The sequence below is a fragment of the Bemisia tabaci genome, chromosome 4 (assembly GCF_918797505.1).
Source record: "Bemisia tabaci chromosome 4, PGI_BMITA_v3".
NCBI lineage: Eukaryota > Metazoa > Arthropoda > Insecta > Hemiptera > Aleyrodidae > Bemisia > Bemisia tabaci.
This window is the reverse complement of record NC_092796.1, coordinates 42,880,713-42,894,178: the sequence shown is the minus strand read 5'-3', so window position 1 is coordinate 42,894,178 and position 13,466 is coordinate 42,880,713. Positions and strand designations below refer to the sequence as shown.

At 41.2% G+C, this 13,466-nt stretch overlaps 1 protein-coding gene across 1 annotated transcript in view; it reads left to right on the top strand.

The window, feature by feature from the left end:
- Fife (regulating synaptic membrane exocytosis protein fife) overlaps positions 1 to 13,466 on the top strand; it is a 362,382-nt gene that overhangs the window by 27,924 nt on the left and 320,992 nt on the right. Inside the window, exon 2 of the mRNA XM_019046280.2 lies at positions 1,613 to 1,687. The gene's annotated coding sequence lies outside the window, so the exon portion shown is untranslated. The remainder of the gene's footprint in view (positions 1 to 1,612; positions 1,688 to 13,466) is intronic.

The window sequence follows — 13,466 nt, the reverse complement described above, 5'->3', positions numbered from 1 at the left end:
AAGCGCACAAGAGCGCGTGCAAACCAGGGAGCACGTACGCGTGGAGTTACTGTTGTCTTCGGAACACTTCCTTGCCCGCCTTGAGAGCACGAGGTAAAAACAAAACCGCCGTTCCTCGGAAAAGAGCAGTATCTCCATTGTAGATTGAGCTGCCGAGCGCATAAGAGCACGTGGTGATCGGGGATCACGCGCGGTTGGAGTTACTGCTGTTCTCCGTGAAACGGCGGAAAATTTTATCGCATCGCGGTGAAAAAATCGGGCACCGATCGCTCCCTCCCACGATTTTTTTTTTGACGTAAGAGCGTAACTGCTTTTTGAGATGAGACCTGCCGAACAAAGAACTTCATGGTTTTCATTGTTTCACGGTGTTGGGGTTACGGTTTTTTGTCGGAGGAGGGACGATTTTTGAGCGCGGCTCTCGCCGACCGAGTGGAGAGGGATCAATGCGTTTCAAATGATCTCAATTAAATCTGAAAATTCAGAGGAGCGGGAATATCAACTCCGGAATATAATAATTCAGGGCCTCGGTCGAGTGGAAGACTGTAATGGAGAGTTAGAAGCGTGAGTATTGCGCTGCTGGCAGATCGTCGGAAATCGATTGTTCATGATTGAATATTGAAGTATTTTAACCGCGTGGACCTTCAACCTTCAGAAACACAAGCAGGAAGAATATGTCGTCACCTTCCAACCAAGGTATCACAAGTGCCATGCGACGTTTCAACATTTCCGCCGCTATTTAATTTTTTTACGGAGAAATTTTTGGTTGAGTTTGTTTGAAAATTTCGCTGAATTTCATCGGCAGTAAAAAGAACATTCAGTGACTTCAGACAGCTTCGTTGAGTAACTTTTCTGGAAAAAAATAAAATGACGGCGGAAATTTGTAAACGTTGCATGACGCTCATGATACCTACTTTGGTCGGCAGGTGACGATGCGACGTTGCGATCCGATTTGTAGGTAATTGAATTTTTATCGAAGGCTATATGTTGCAGTGTTATTTTGTGATGTGCACTGAAGAAAGTATGTTTTATGGCACTGCGATATTAGGATGGTAATCACCGGCAGACTCTATGGTTAGGTTAGCAGATATACTGTAGTTCTAACCGCATTCACTAAAAGTATGGTTAATGCCACTAGGTGTCTGATTATTCTTACCGTATAGTATCAGTGTGGCACAATTAAGTTGACTCATGATTTTTTTTCAGTGTGACTTATAATTAAATAGCGACTTTTTCAATGAAAAATACAAGTATTGCTTGAAATATTCAATTTAATATGCTTGAAAAGAATAACCAGAAAGTGCGCATGCGAGTGTGGCTCACTATTAATGTATTAGCACTTCCAAGATTTTACAAACCCAACGGAGCAGGTTGAAGCATTAAAAAACCGTAATCACGAGTCGCTTGCATTCATTCTGACAGCGTCCAATAAGTTATCAGAGTTGTATGTCAATGTATTAATGGCATCATCTCAAATTCATCTGTTCTCAGTATCATGTTCACCGTCGTATCGTTCAAAAAAAGTCTCAATTTGATCACAATTAGTTTGATGAAAAATCTTTCTGAAAAATGTCTATAACCGTTCTAATTAGTGCAAAATGTTTTTGTGTTTCAGTGACCAGAAATAACGGAAAGCTAAGACTCATTTCTCCTCAACAAGTCTACTGTTTCTCAACTTGAAATAAATTCGGTAAGTCCGATGTCTTCACACTTCAGTAAATGCAGATTGCTGTTAATTTTTTTTTATAATTCTCTTTTCCAAATCGGAGCAAACATGCTCGATGTCGATGAGTGCGCTCAAGGAGCTTTCTCGGGCCCAAGGAATCTCTTTTTGCACCTCGAGTCTTACTTTTAAAAGTTCCGACTCGACAGATAAAAAACGCCTTCAATTGAGAATGATACTGTGCAACACTTAGGAGTTGAAATATTTGTATCTAATGTTTGAACTTAACATAGAATCCGCAGTCCTACTATGTCGGCTCCTGTTCAATCGATCTTCGTGAAACTTGGTAATAGGGTGTATTCTTCGACGAGAAACTTGAATTTTCAGACAACTTCAAAATTCTAAAAGACAATTTGGCCTAAAATACTACCTCAGCTCCTGTTACATCGTTTTTTGTGAAACTCGGTATTACGGGGAACTTTTTTATTGGAAGCTCGAAATTTTCGTCAAATACCGCGCTAAGGAGAACACTTCTTCAGGATGCGGACGTTGCTAAAGTTTCTCCGTTAACATACTTAATTCAAAGAAAGTTAGGAATATTTTTGTATTTCAGGCCAAATTGCGAAAAAAATTGTTGAGAAATAGGAAAACAAATATTCACAAGTTTCCTCGGGAAATTGTATTTTCTGAAGAAAAAAGTGCAACGTCCAAAGCTTTACACAATGTTCCTTCTTTTGCACGGCAATAACGGAACTGTAAAATAATTAACAAACTTAAAGGAGGTAAAAAGGGAGTCATTTCGGGTTAAAATGGTTCTTCAGCGCTTTGGACAACTATTCGACAGCCAGTCGATCAATTTATAATTTCTGGATCATGCAAGACCCTCAGAAATGGGCCTTAAATCTTGCCATATTCTGGCACCATTGTCAGGAGCTGAGTTAAATCCTACAATCGCTCAAACGTGCGCAAGGGCTGAGCTCAACAACCGCACAGTGGATCGAGGTAATGAGAGAGGTTGGACAAAATTTGGAACCATTAAAAGCTTATAACTCCGTTGAATAAAAACTTTAAGATTTTAAAAGTGGTTTCCCAGTGAAATTTTCGTTTAGAGGCACCCCTTAAAGTTCAAAATATGACAAATTAAACGTCAAAATTCGCATTTTTAGCTTGAAACTTCATGTCCGACTTCTCTGATTGACTCTATCCACTGTGAGCCGTGCGCAAGTCGAGCGATTTGAGTCTCTCATCCGGATGAGAATCCGGCACGATCCCGGAGTTGAGCGCGACGCACAATGGATCGAGTCAATCAGAGAAATCGGACAAAATTTGGAAACTTTAAACGCTTATAACTCCGTTTTTACATAACTTTGAGGTTCCAAAAGAGTTTTCATTGGCTTTCTCGTAAAATTTTCTTCCAGCATCAATCCTTAACGTTTAAAATGTAACGAATTTAACATCAAAATTTACAGTTGTAGTCAAAAATTTTATGTCCGCCCTCTCTTATTGACTCGATCCACTGTGCGTGGCCGTCGGACGGAGCCAGTGAAAAGTCGGCTTATCAATCATGTCTCCAAGTCGTCCTATTAGACGAGGATCCTTGTCCTTGTTCGTCAGACGCCCAGCCGAATCAATTTCGCATCGCAGACTTCGACTTCGAGCCGCGGCGCCGCTCCCCGAGACAGCTCCGATAAAGCGTCAAAATTCGTCGTTTCCCTAACGAAAGAACGTAACTTTTTTTCAGTGTTGACAAATTTACCCTCGCAGATTGCGTATTAACTAGGAGACTCTTGGACATTTTAATTGCATACTTCACTTATTTTTCCTCCGATTTCGTGCAAAAATCAGGAAAATTGTTCACAAAAATTGTACAGGTGCAATGTTGTTAAATAAATTGATTGTTTGAGTCAATTTGGCAACCTTGGAAGGGAGGTACGTTTCTTCGTACTGGAGACGACAAATTTGAAAAGTCGTCATGCCACGATTTTCAGAGTTTATAGTAAAAAAAAATTCAAATAAGTCTGCTTTCTGATTATTGTAACTGATGAAGATAGACAAGGCGTTAGACAAAGAAGATAAATTATCGTTTCCCTTACGAAAGAACGTACCTTCATTTCAATGTTGCCGAATTTCCCCTAGAAAATTGCTTATAAACAATCTTGGGCATTTGTGATTGAACTTATCACGTGATCGCTCCTAAGAGTTCATGCAAAAATTAGATAAGTTTTGGTTAAAACTTGCACAGGTTCTTTTTTGTAAAAAAAAAGAAAATGAATTGTTTCAGTAAATTTGGCAACCTTGAAATGGAGTTACGTTCCTTTGTCCGGGACACGACGAAATGGAGGGATCTTGTTGACTGAAGCGGGTGGTTGCAATGAACAAATAATGCAAGTAATGAGTAACTAACGAACGGAACTGAACGGAAATGCACGAGAGACGCTAGTTAAACCATCATTTTCCTCTTTAATCCATAATTACCACTCGTTTTAACCAATAGGAGCGATCCATTTTCTTTGTCTCCTTTGTTTGTCAATTTCAATAATCAGCCCGGTGTTTTTCATGAGATGTACACATAGTTAAATGGAATTTATTAAGATGAAGTGTCATACAAAAGTCGTACACGGCCACTCGAGTAGACTTTTTCTCAGGAAAATTAGACAAAACTTAAGTTGAGTACATCATTAATGGCCAAAACATATTCTGAAACATGCAATGTGCGCAGTCCGCATTTTGAAATCCGTCTCCGCAGCAGAAAGAACTTAAAGTTACTGCATGATTTCACTTATCCTTGCGTTAGTCGCGACTCGACAGGTAAAAAACGCCTTCAATTGAGAGTGATACTGTGCAACACTCAGGAGTTAAAATATTTGTATCTTAAGTTTGAACCTAACATAGAATCGGCGCAGTCCTACTATGTCGGATCCTGTTCAATCGATCTTCGTGAAACTTGGTACTAGGGTGTATTTTTCGCCGAGAAACTTGAATTTTCAGACATCTTCAAAATTCAACAAGCCAATTTGGCCTAAAATACTACCTCAGCTCCTGTTACATCGTTTTTTGTGAAACTCGGCATTAGGGGGAATTTTATTATTGGAAGCTCAAATTTATCGTCAAATCTCAAAATTAGAAAATCCAAGATGACGGACGTGGCCTAAAATATTATCTCAGCTCCTGTTGAGTCGATTTTTGGGGAACTTGATACTTTAGAGTACTTTTTGGCGGGAAAACTTGAAATTTTAGTCTCATTTCGACCCTTTTGGAGGTTTTCTTCGGTGAATGATTCCTTAAATGGTCTCGAAAAATGTATCTTTTGTTTTACAATCTGTTTGTAGGTTTTTTGTTGGTTTTTCCCCTCCCCTAAATCAGGTACCAAACAAATGTATTCGAAGAGAGGTTTTTTGTCATTAGAAGGCTCCGTTATAACTTTCATTATACATCCAACAAAAACAAACAAAAAAAACAAAAAAAAACCCAGTTTTAAAAACCTGCCAATCAAACAGCCGAGCCTGCATTCCTAAAAAAAAAGACGCAAAGATGGCAAAGATGAAAATTGATACCTAAACAAACATATTGAATTCGCATGAGAAATTTTCACCTCAGTCGTTCGATCGGTCAGATAGTGCAGAGTCTCCGAAACGTCGTTCCTGGTTCCTTCCGACGCGACGTAACGGCTGAAGAGACTCAATGAGACTCGTTTCCTCATGAAAAAACAAACGCATCTGACAAACCTGCTTGTCAAATTGCTAACCCCGACACTCACCAACCATCATCACGAGTCGAAGATGAATGTCACCACCGAAACAAACATTTTTTTGGGACTCGATGAGCTAATGCCCTCATGAAAAAATAAACGAATGTGACAAACCTGCTTGTCAAATTGCTAATCCCGACAATCACCAACCATCATCATCAGTCGAAGATGAAATTCGCCACCGGAACAAACATGTTGACTTGGTGGAAGAAACTCTCCTCCCGCTCGTTTCATCGATTCGGTCGCCACACAGTGGATCGAGTCAACTAGGGAGATCGGACATGAAGTTTTTTACTAAAATTGCAAATTTTGATGTTTATTTCGTCACATTTCACATTTCAAGGGGTGCTTGTAGTAGAAAATTTCACGTGGAAACCGATGAAACCACTTTTAGAACCTCAAAGTTTTGTATAAGCGGAGTTATAGGCGTTTAAAGTTTCCAAATTTTGTCTGAACTCTTCTATTGACTCGATCCTCTGTGCGTCAGTGAGAAGTCTCCGAAACGTTTTGTCCCTGCTCCCAAGTTCCCGGTCTCGGTCCGCTCCCAAGTTCCCGTGCTCGGTTCCTCGTGACGTAACGGTTGAGGAGCTTCGAGGAGCGGTTAGCAGGGAGGCGAGGAGTTTCCCCGAAACGCCCCATTGAACTGCGTCGCGGGACGGCTCACGGGGCCGGGGTCACGCGGAGTGACCGGTGATTTATCTGCCCCAAACCGAGTTACTGTGATCAAGAAAAGTAAGTTAAATGGCTCCGAGGAGGTGAGCAATGTTGCACACTCGAAAGAGGCCCAGTCCGAGGGGCGATGTCTCAATTTGAATCTCACCCTGAGATTGTTCGTGCAACGTGGATCGGAGAATATAATTTGGTGGCTCCCTTTGATCGGAAGAACGTATTTATGCCAAAAGGAACTATGTCTCACGCAAATCCTATGCAGATAGGTCCTTTGGGCATAAATTGACGGTGTAAGTCGGCAATCACATAACTCGGTCTGCGACGTCGCAGACTTCCTGTCATACCTTATTTTTTAAACGGAAAACTACTCAACGGCAATTCTTTAAGACTGCCGTGATTTTAATTCGCTAGGCGAAGGAAATTCTGCAAAAACTTGAAGGAATGATTTCAATTTGTTCTCCTTAAAAAAATAAAATAGAGGCGGATATTTTCAAACACCGCAAACGAGTTATGTGATTGCCGACTTACACCGTCGAAATGCGTCCAATAGAAGTTTAACTCGATCGCGTTCGAGTACGAGGGTCATCCAAAAATTAAGTTCACCCCTTTCATACCTCCGAAACCAAAAGGGATAAATCAAATCGGTAAAAAAGAACTTCTTACTTATATCCTCAGCTCTCCATAGGTACCAAGATTTTTAAATTTGGACCACTGGTTGCCGAGATATTCGATTTTTTCGTGAATAACTCCCGGTTAGTTCCATCCACCAAACGATGCGCTGCGATTCCCGTCACGCTACCTGAATTGACTGTGTTCCCCACACATCTACGTAGGAATAACCAACTCAAATATTCTAAGATTGGCTTTAAAACAATCTTACCTTATTTTTCGACATAATTTCCGTTCCTTTAGATGCATTTTTCATAGCGTTTCTGAAGCTTCTTAATGCCGTTCTCAAAGAACACTTTTGGTTGACTCTTGAACCAGCCATTGACTGCTTCCATCACCTGCTGATCGTTCTCGAAGCGCTGGCCACCTAGGTGCTTCTTGAGTTGCGGAAAAATATGATAGTCACTCGGAGCAAGGGCTGGAGAGTATGGAGGATGAGGTGACACCTCCCACGCAACTTTGTCCAACAAATTTAGGGTCTCTTTCGCCGTGTGAGGTCTGGCATTATCGTGAAGGAATAGGGGACCACGAGACAAGAAGCCCGGTCGCTTGTTTCTTATTGCCAATCGCACCGAATTCAATATTCCACAATACCCTGGTGCATTTATTGTACACCCTTTCTCCAAATAATGGACGAGAAGTACTCCTTGAGAGTCCTAGAAGACAAAAGCGACGCGACAGCGCGCGGTGCATCTCATATCAGCGCGTCGTTTGGTGGACGGAACTGGCCGGGAGTTGTTCACGTAAAAATTGAATATCTCGGCAACCAGTGGTCCAAATATAAAAATCTTGGTACCTATGAAGAGCTGAGGATATAAGTAAGAAGTCCTTTTTTACCGATTTGATTTATCCCTTTTAGTTTCGGAGATATGAAAGGGGTGAACTTACTTTTTGGATGACCCTCGTAGAAAGGAACCAAGCCGCATTAAGTTTTGCCAAATTTAATCGGGCAATTTAATTTTTTACATGACAATGGTTGTGCGGATTTTTGTGCAAATTTTAGTGAATTTTTTGCATATTTCGAAGGAAATTCCCTAAGATTTCCGAAGGATTCCGCATAAACATTGTCTTGCGGCAGATATGGCTTCGTTCCTTTCTGCTAAACGCCCGAGAGTGTAGAACTACAAAATAGTTCTGCATACTCTCTGCCGAACGCGGTCCGAACTGTTCCATTCATAGTCGCTCCTTAAACAGCTCCCTTCTCTAGGAGACCCAATTTGGTTTACATTTGGAAGATCCTGCCGAATCTCTCTTCCCTAGTGCACTTCCCGAAACGTCCAGCACACAAATGTATTTTTTTAACGATGATCAAATGTTAAATGTCAACATTTTTATTTTTGAATTCGACTTTCAATGTTGGTATATCAATGTTTTTACTTATGAACTTTTTGTTGCCAAGACCGACAACCGCAACTCGTGGAGCCGACAATGGTCCGAAGAAGATCTGAAGGGGACGTGACTATCAGATGGAAAAAGAAACACGTCCCAGACTTAGTTTAATTGAATGTCAGACATATTCGGCCTGCCCGAGCCCCCCTCCCCCGCCCCCGCCCGCGAACATCCCTTTTCCGATCACGTTTCTCCCTTGTTACGAGCGGTCCCGGTCTACGTCACCTGCGCTCCTTTTTCTGACATCTCCCCAGATTTCATCCTCGTTGACTCCTCTCAGCCCAGCGCACCGAGGCATCCGATAGCTGGAACCGTCCGTAATCTTTGTCGCTCATTATTGGCGGCGCACTCTAGAAAATTATCCTCAACTCTCTGTTGTTCAATTTCCGTTGATTCCCGTCAGTGCTGTATTCCGGTGCTGAAAGAAGTTTTCCTTGCGAGAAGGCCGAATTATTTCCACTAAAAATTCACCTCTATCCAATTGAAAGGAGACCCTCAGTGGTTGATTAGCCAAAAATAATGAGATCCGTACTTACATGAAGTGGTTGTGTCCCGTATTAACGAAGATATACCCTCCGAAAATAATGGTGATTAATAATTCGTGATCCACCAAGATAGTCCGTAAAATGATTTCGTCTTTCTTTACGACTTTTAATAGACTCTATTCTTTATATCAACTTTAATATATTTTAATTTGAGGAGCTTGGAGGACAAGGTGTGTAAGTGCAGTTTTTGATATTTCAAGACATACGTGTACGTGTTATGTTCCAAGTTTCTAAATTACTTTAAGCCTCATTGCGGAAAGAGAGTTCAAACTGATTTTTGATGCTTGAAAATTGGAATTTGGTAGCGAATTTTTCACAGAAATTCATTAAGACTACTTTTACTTAAAATAATTAATTTCTCAATTTTTTAAAAAAACTGCAGTCATGCACTTTGTCCTCCAAGCCCTTCATTTAATTTAAAGTATCAAAAATTTTTAAGGAAAACTATTCACAACTATTATCAAAAATAAATATTATACCGGGGAAATTTTGCATCATTCAGATTCAAACGCTGTTCTTCCTAAGGAAAACAATATTGGACGTCGTAACTTGTAACTTGCATTGATTGCATAATCATTGGCGAATCTCTAAGTTCCACTCATTGAAAGTCGATTTGATGAGAAGTGCATCTAGTGCAGCTGGTGCTTGTCCATTTCAATCAATACCTCGATTGAACAGCACCATTCAGCGAAAATCTCTTTCTTTGTGGGTCTATGGTCAAAGAGCGGAGGAAAGGACCGCTAATCTTTAAGTGCCGGGAGCTATCTTGAGGTTAATCAATGAACAGCCCAAGTGTCGAGGGGCAAGATGTGGGCAATGTAGTCTTACGTGCTGTTTGAGCAGACTTGCCAACTCTTTGACAGCATCACGCGCTTGCAACCGTTGTCGTGCTAGTATAGACTTCTTCAAACGCGAGCTATTTTTAAGGTCATTGGATTTACCGTTATCTTACCTGGAGAAGACCCTAGAAAGTCTCAATTTTAGTTCGGAAAAGCTACCGTGTGTACTGAGATAACCAAGACTCATTATCACAAAATCGTTGCCTTGAGGGGAACACCAGTCGCTTCAAGATAGCTGACTAATTTGTCGAGAAAATTCTTAGCCGTGGTTAAAGGAAGTTCAATCTACTTGATACAATTTTTCAGGTTTTGATCAAATTTTTTGATTTTATATATAAGTTTTCTATGCGACAACGGTAGTTTGCAAGCTGATTGTTGTCGATATCTATGGTTGATAGTTTGATAGTTGCAAACTATCTTTGTCGCACAAAAAACTTATATATAAAATCAAAAAAATTTGATGTAAATCTGAAAAATTTTATCTATCAAGTAGATTGAACTTCTTTTACCGTACGCGGTTGAGATTTTTCTATCAGTTCGTTTTTCTGACCAGACGATATCGGTAGGCGGCGCATTTTCACACTTTGAAATCTATTTTTATACTATTTACCATGTCAGAATTGTGTAAAATACTGCAAATCAGCTTTCTCTAAGCACTTTCAGATGAAGTTATAAAAAATTGGCGTACAAAACTCCATTCAGTCTATTAATTCAATAATTTTGCGCCAATAATACCTGAGAATTTTCATGAAACAGGTACGTACTCGCCGTAATACACTACAGACTGGTCCGCATCCCAGGATATCTCTCAATTTCACCGCGTCCGAACGAAGTAAATTTCGCAGCAGGCAACAACGCGGCTGAAGTAATCAGTTAATCGCCTATCCACGATCGTCAGCGAGTAGAGTGGCGCAGAGGCTGGCTGCGGCTGGCCGGCAGCAGACAAGAGTATTATAGTCAGAGAGCCAGACGACTTTGAGTGACAAACTCGGGATACATGTTTTGACCCCCTAAATCGATAGCCTTGCATGCACTGAAACGGAAAATTTTTGTCTGCCGCCCTCTAGCCTGTGCCATCACCCTCATCTAGGCCCTCAAAGTGGTCCAAAAAACACCATCTGGTGACAAACTCCTGACGCTCGGCAGACAAGTCTATTATTAAAGATCATACCCAGGGTGACTAGAAAAACTTTGTCTGCCGCCTTCTAGCCTGTGCCATCACCCTCATCTAGGCCCTCAAAGTGGTCCAAAAAACACCATCTGGTGACAAACTCCTGACGCTCGGCAGACAAGTCTATTATTAAAGATCATACCCAGGGTGACTAGAAAAACTTTGTCTGCCGCCTTCTAGCCTGTGCCATCACCCTCATCTAGGCCCTCAAAGTGGTCCAAAAAACACCATCTGGTGACAAACTCCTGACGCCTAGTGCGGTTGCAGATGTGCTCCTGTGAGCAGCTTGTGTAATAAAGTTTGAATGATACATCATTCTCTTCGTTTTTTCGTGTAGAATCCGATTTTCGATGTTGTCAAGTCCAAAAATGATGCTGGTGCCCCCGATTCAAGATGGCGCCCAAAATGGCCGCCCCGGGGGTCAAAATTCCAAAATTTGAGAATATTGTCGAGTTTGGTATCCATTTATATGTAATTTTGGTCGTAGAATTCATATCTGGTGTCAAAAAATAATTTCAACCCCTTAGGGTCCGTCAAATCCAAGATGGCGGCCAAAATTTCAACTTTAATGATAATTACCCAAGATGCACCTTTCACTGTCGAATGACGTGTCTTCATTTATGTTAATTAGGTCAGAAAACCTACAAGGGAGGTCTACAATGCCACTGCACCCTATGGAGGGCCAGGGTTCACCCCCTCCTACCCCCAATATGGCCGCCGCGGAGGGCATAAATAGTGACATTCTCTCAGAACGTCATAGTAGGTGTCCATTCTTATGTAATTTGAGGCGTAAATTCCAAATTTCAAGTCATAAATCGCAAATGTGAGACTTGCAATGGCTTATACCCTATATGGGGCCAGGGGAACCCCCTCAACCCCCTCTTCTTTCTAATATGGCTGCCATGGGGGGCATAAATAGTGAAATTCTCTCAGGACGTCATGTGAGGTGTCGATTCATAACATTGGGACCATATACGTTTTCAGATCCCAGAAATCGTCCAGAATTAAGAAAACACATAACTTCCAAGGGAAATTATGAACTTGATTTATCGACTTTTTTCACCCTGAAATGGCCGCTATTCCAATATTCGCTCACATAGGAACAGTGAAATTCTCTCAAAGCGGCATAGTAGGTGTCGATTTGCTTTTAATCTGAGGCGTGGATTTCGAATCACAAGTCAAAACATGTAAATATCCCATAGTGACGAAAATACTTATATACTAGCTGCTTCAGCTCGCTACGCTCGCTTGCGCCGCTAGCCGGGGGCAAGCCCCCTGGACCCCCAGTTACTCGCTCTGCGAGTAACTGTTGGCTCGCTTCGCGAGCCAAATTTTGCTACTACCAGTGCTTAGAGGACTTCTTGGAGGCAAAATAATAAATTCAAAAACAAAGAATAGGAAACTAAAAATTACCTACTTTTAGAAAAAGAAACAACCTTGAAAAATAAATAACACTCCTGGAAAAGAAAATCAGAACACTTTTTGAAAATGTAACGGTGCGAAAGGGTGAAGATAAATCACCAATTCTCTTGGAAGAAGACATGAACCGACCCCCGACATGAGTGAAACTGCCGTAGGACCCATGCTAGGGTAGCAGGGTGACACGTGTTGTGAGCAGGTAGGGATGGATTTACGTGGAGAGGGAAACGGAAAATCAGAGGGTGGGAGGTCCCCCAACCATATGACTCGTCCAGCGTCAAAAACGCAAATATGTCGTTATCAAATCGAGGTAAATTTTGCAACTTCGGTCGCGCAAATCGAAAAACGAAGGGGTCTTGGCACATCTAGACCCTATGAGCTTTCATTTAAAACAAATCCGAGGAAAATCGGTCCAGTAGTTTCCGAGATCGAATTAGCACAAACTGTCCAGCGTCAAAAATGCAAATATGTCGTTATCAAATCAAGGTAAATTTTGCAACGTCGGTCGCGGAAATCGAAAAACCAAAGGATGTTGGCACGTCTACAGCGTAAGAGCTTTCATTTAAAACAAATCCGAGGAAAATCGGTCCAGTAGTTTCCGAGATCGAATTAGCACAAACTGTCCAGCGTCAAAAATGCAAATATGTCGTTATCAAATCGAGGTAAATTTTGCAACGTCGGTCGCGCAAATCGAAAAACCAAGGGATGTTGGCACGTCTACGGCGTAAGAGCTTTCATTTAAAACAAATCGGAGGAAAATCGGTCCAGTAGTTTCTGAGATCGAATTAGCACAAACTGTTGGAGGCCAAAAAAGGCCTTAGGATATTAAATATATAGATGGCAACCGCTTTGGCCTACATTTTGGACTAAAAATGCTGCTTGGGTTCATTTTTGTCGAAAGAGCTGGAAATGAATTGGTGATTTTAATGGTAATTGACAAATTTCACGCGTATTCTTTTTCTATGTACGCAAAGGACTCAGATGGGCGTCTGTTTTTTTTCATTTTTAAAAATTCCCACAAAAATATAATTTTTTTGCCGACGAAGTATGTACAGAGGCGGATCCAGCAATTTGGCAACACCGAATTTCCTCCATTTAAACCTATGCTAAATAATCGATTCTTGTCGGAGCACCTGGCCCCTTCAAGAATCGATACATTTCCATAGGTTTAAATGGAGGAAATTCGGTGTTGCCAAATTGCTGGATCCGCCAATGAGTATGTATCTGCATTTAGAGTTCCTATGTTATTGTTTATGAACGCACTCAGTTTAATTGCAATTAAAACAACTGGATAATTGAGTGCTTTTTGTAGCGCAGGGTTTCGTCTCCTAGTAGAAGCGACACCTACAGTTTCCTG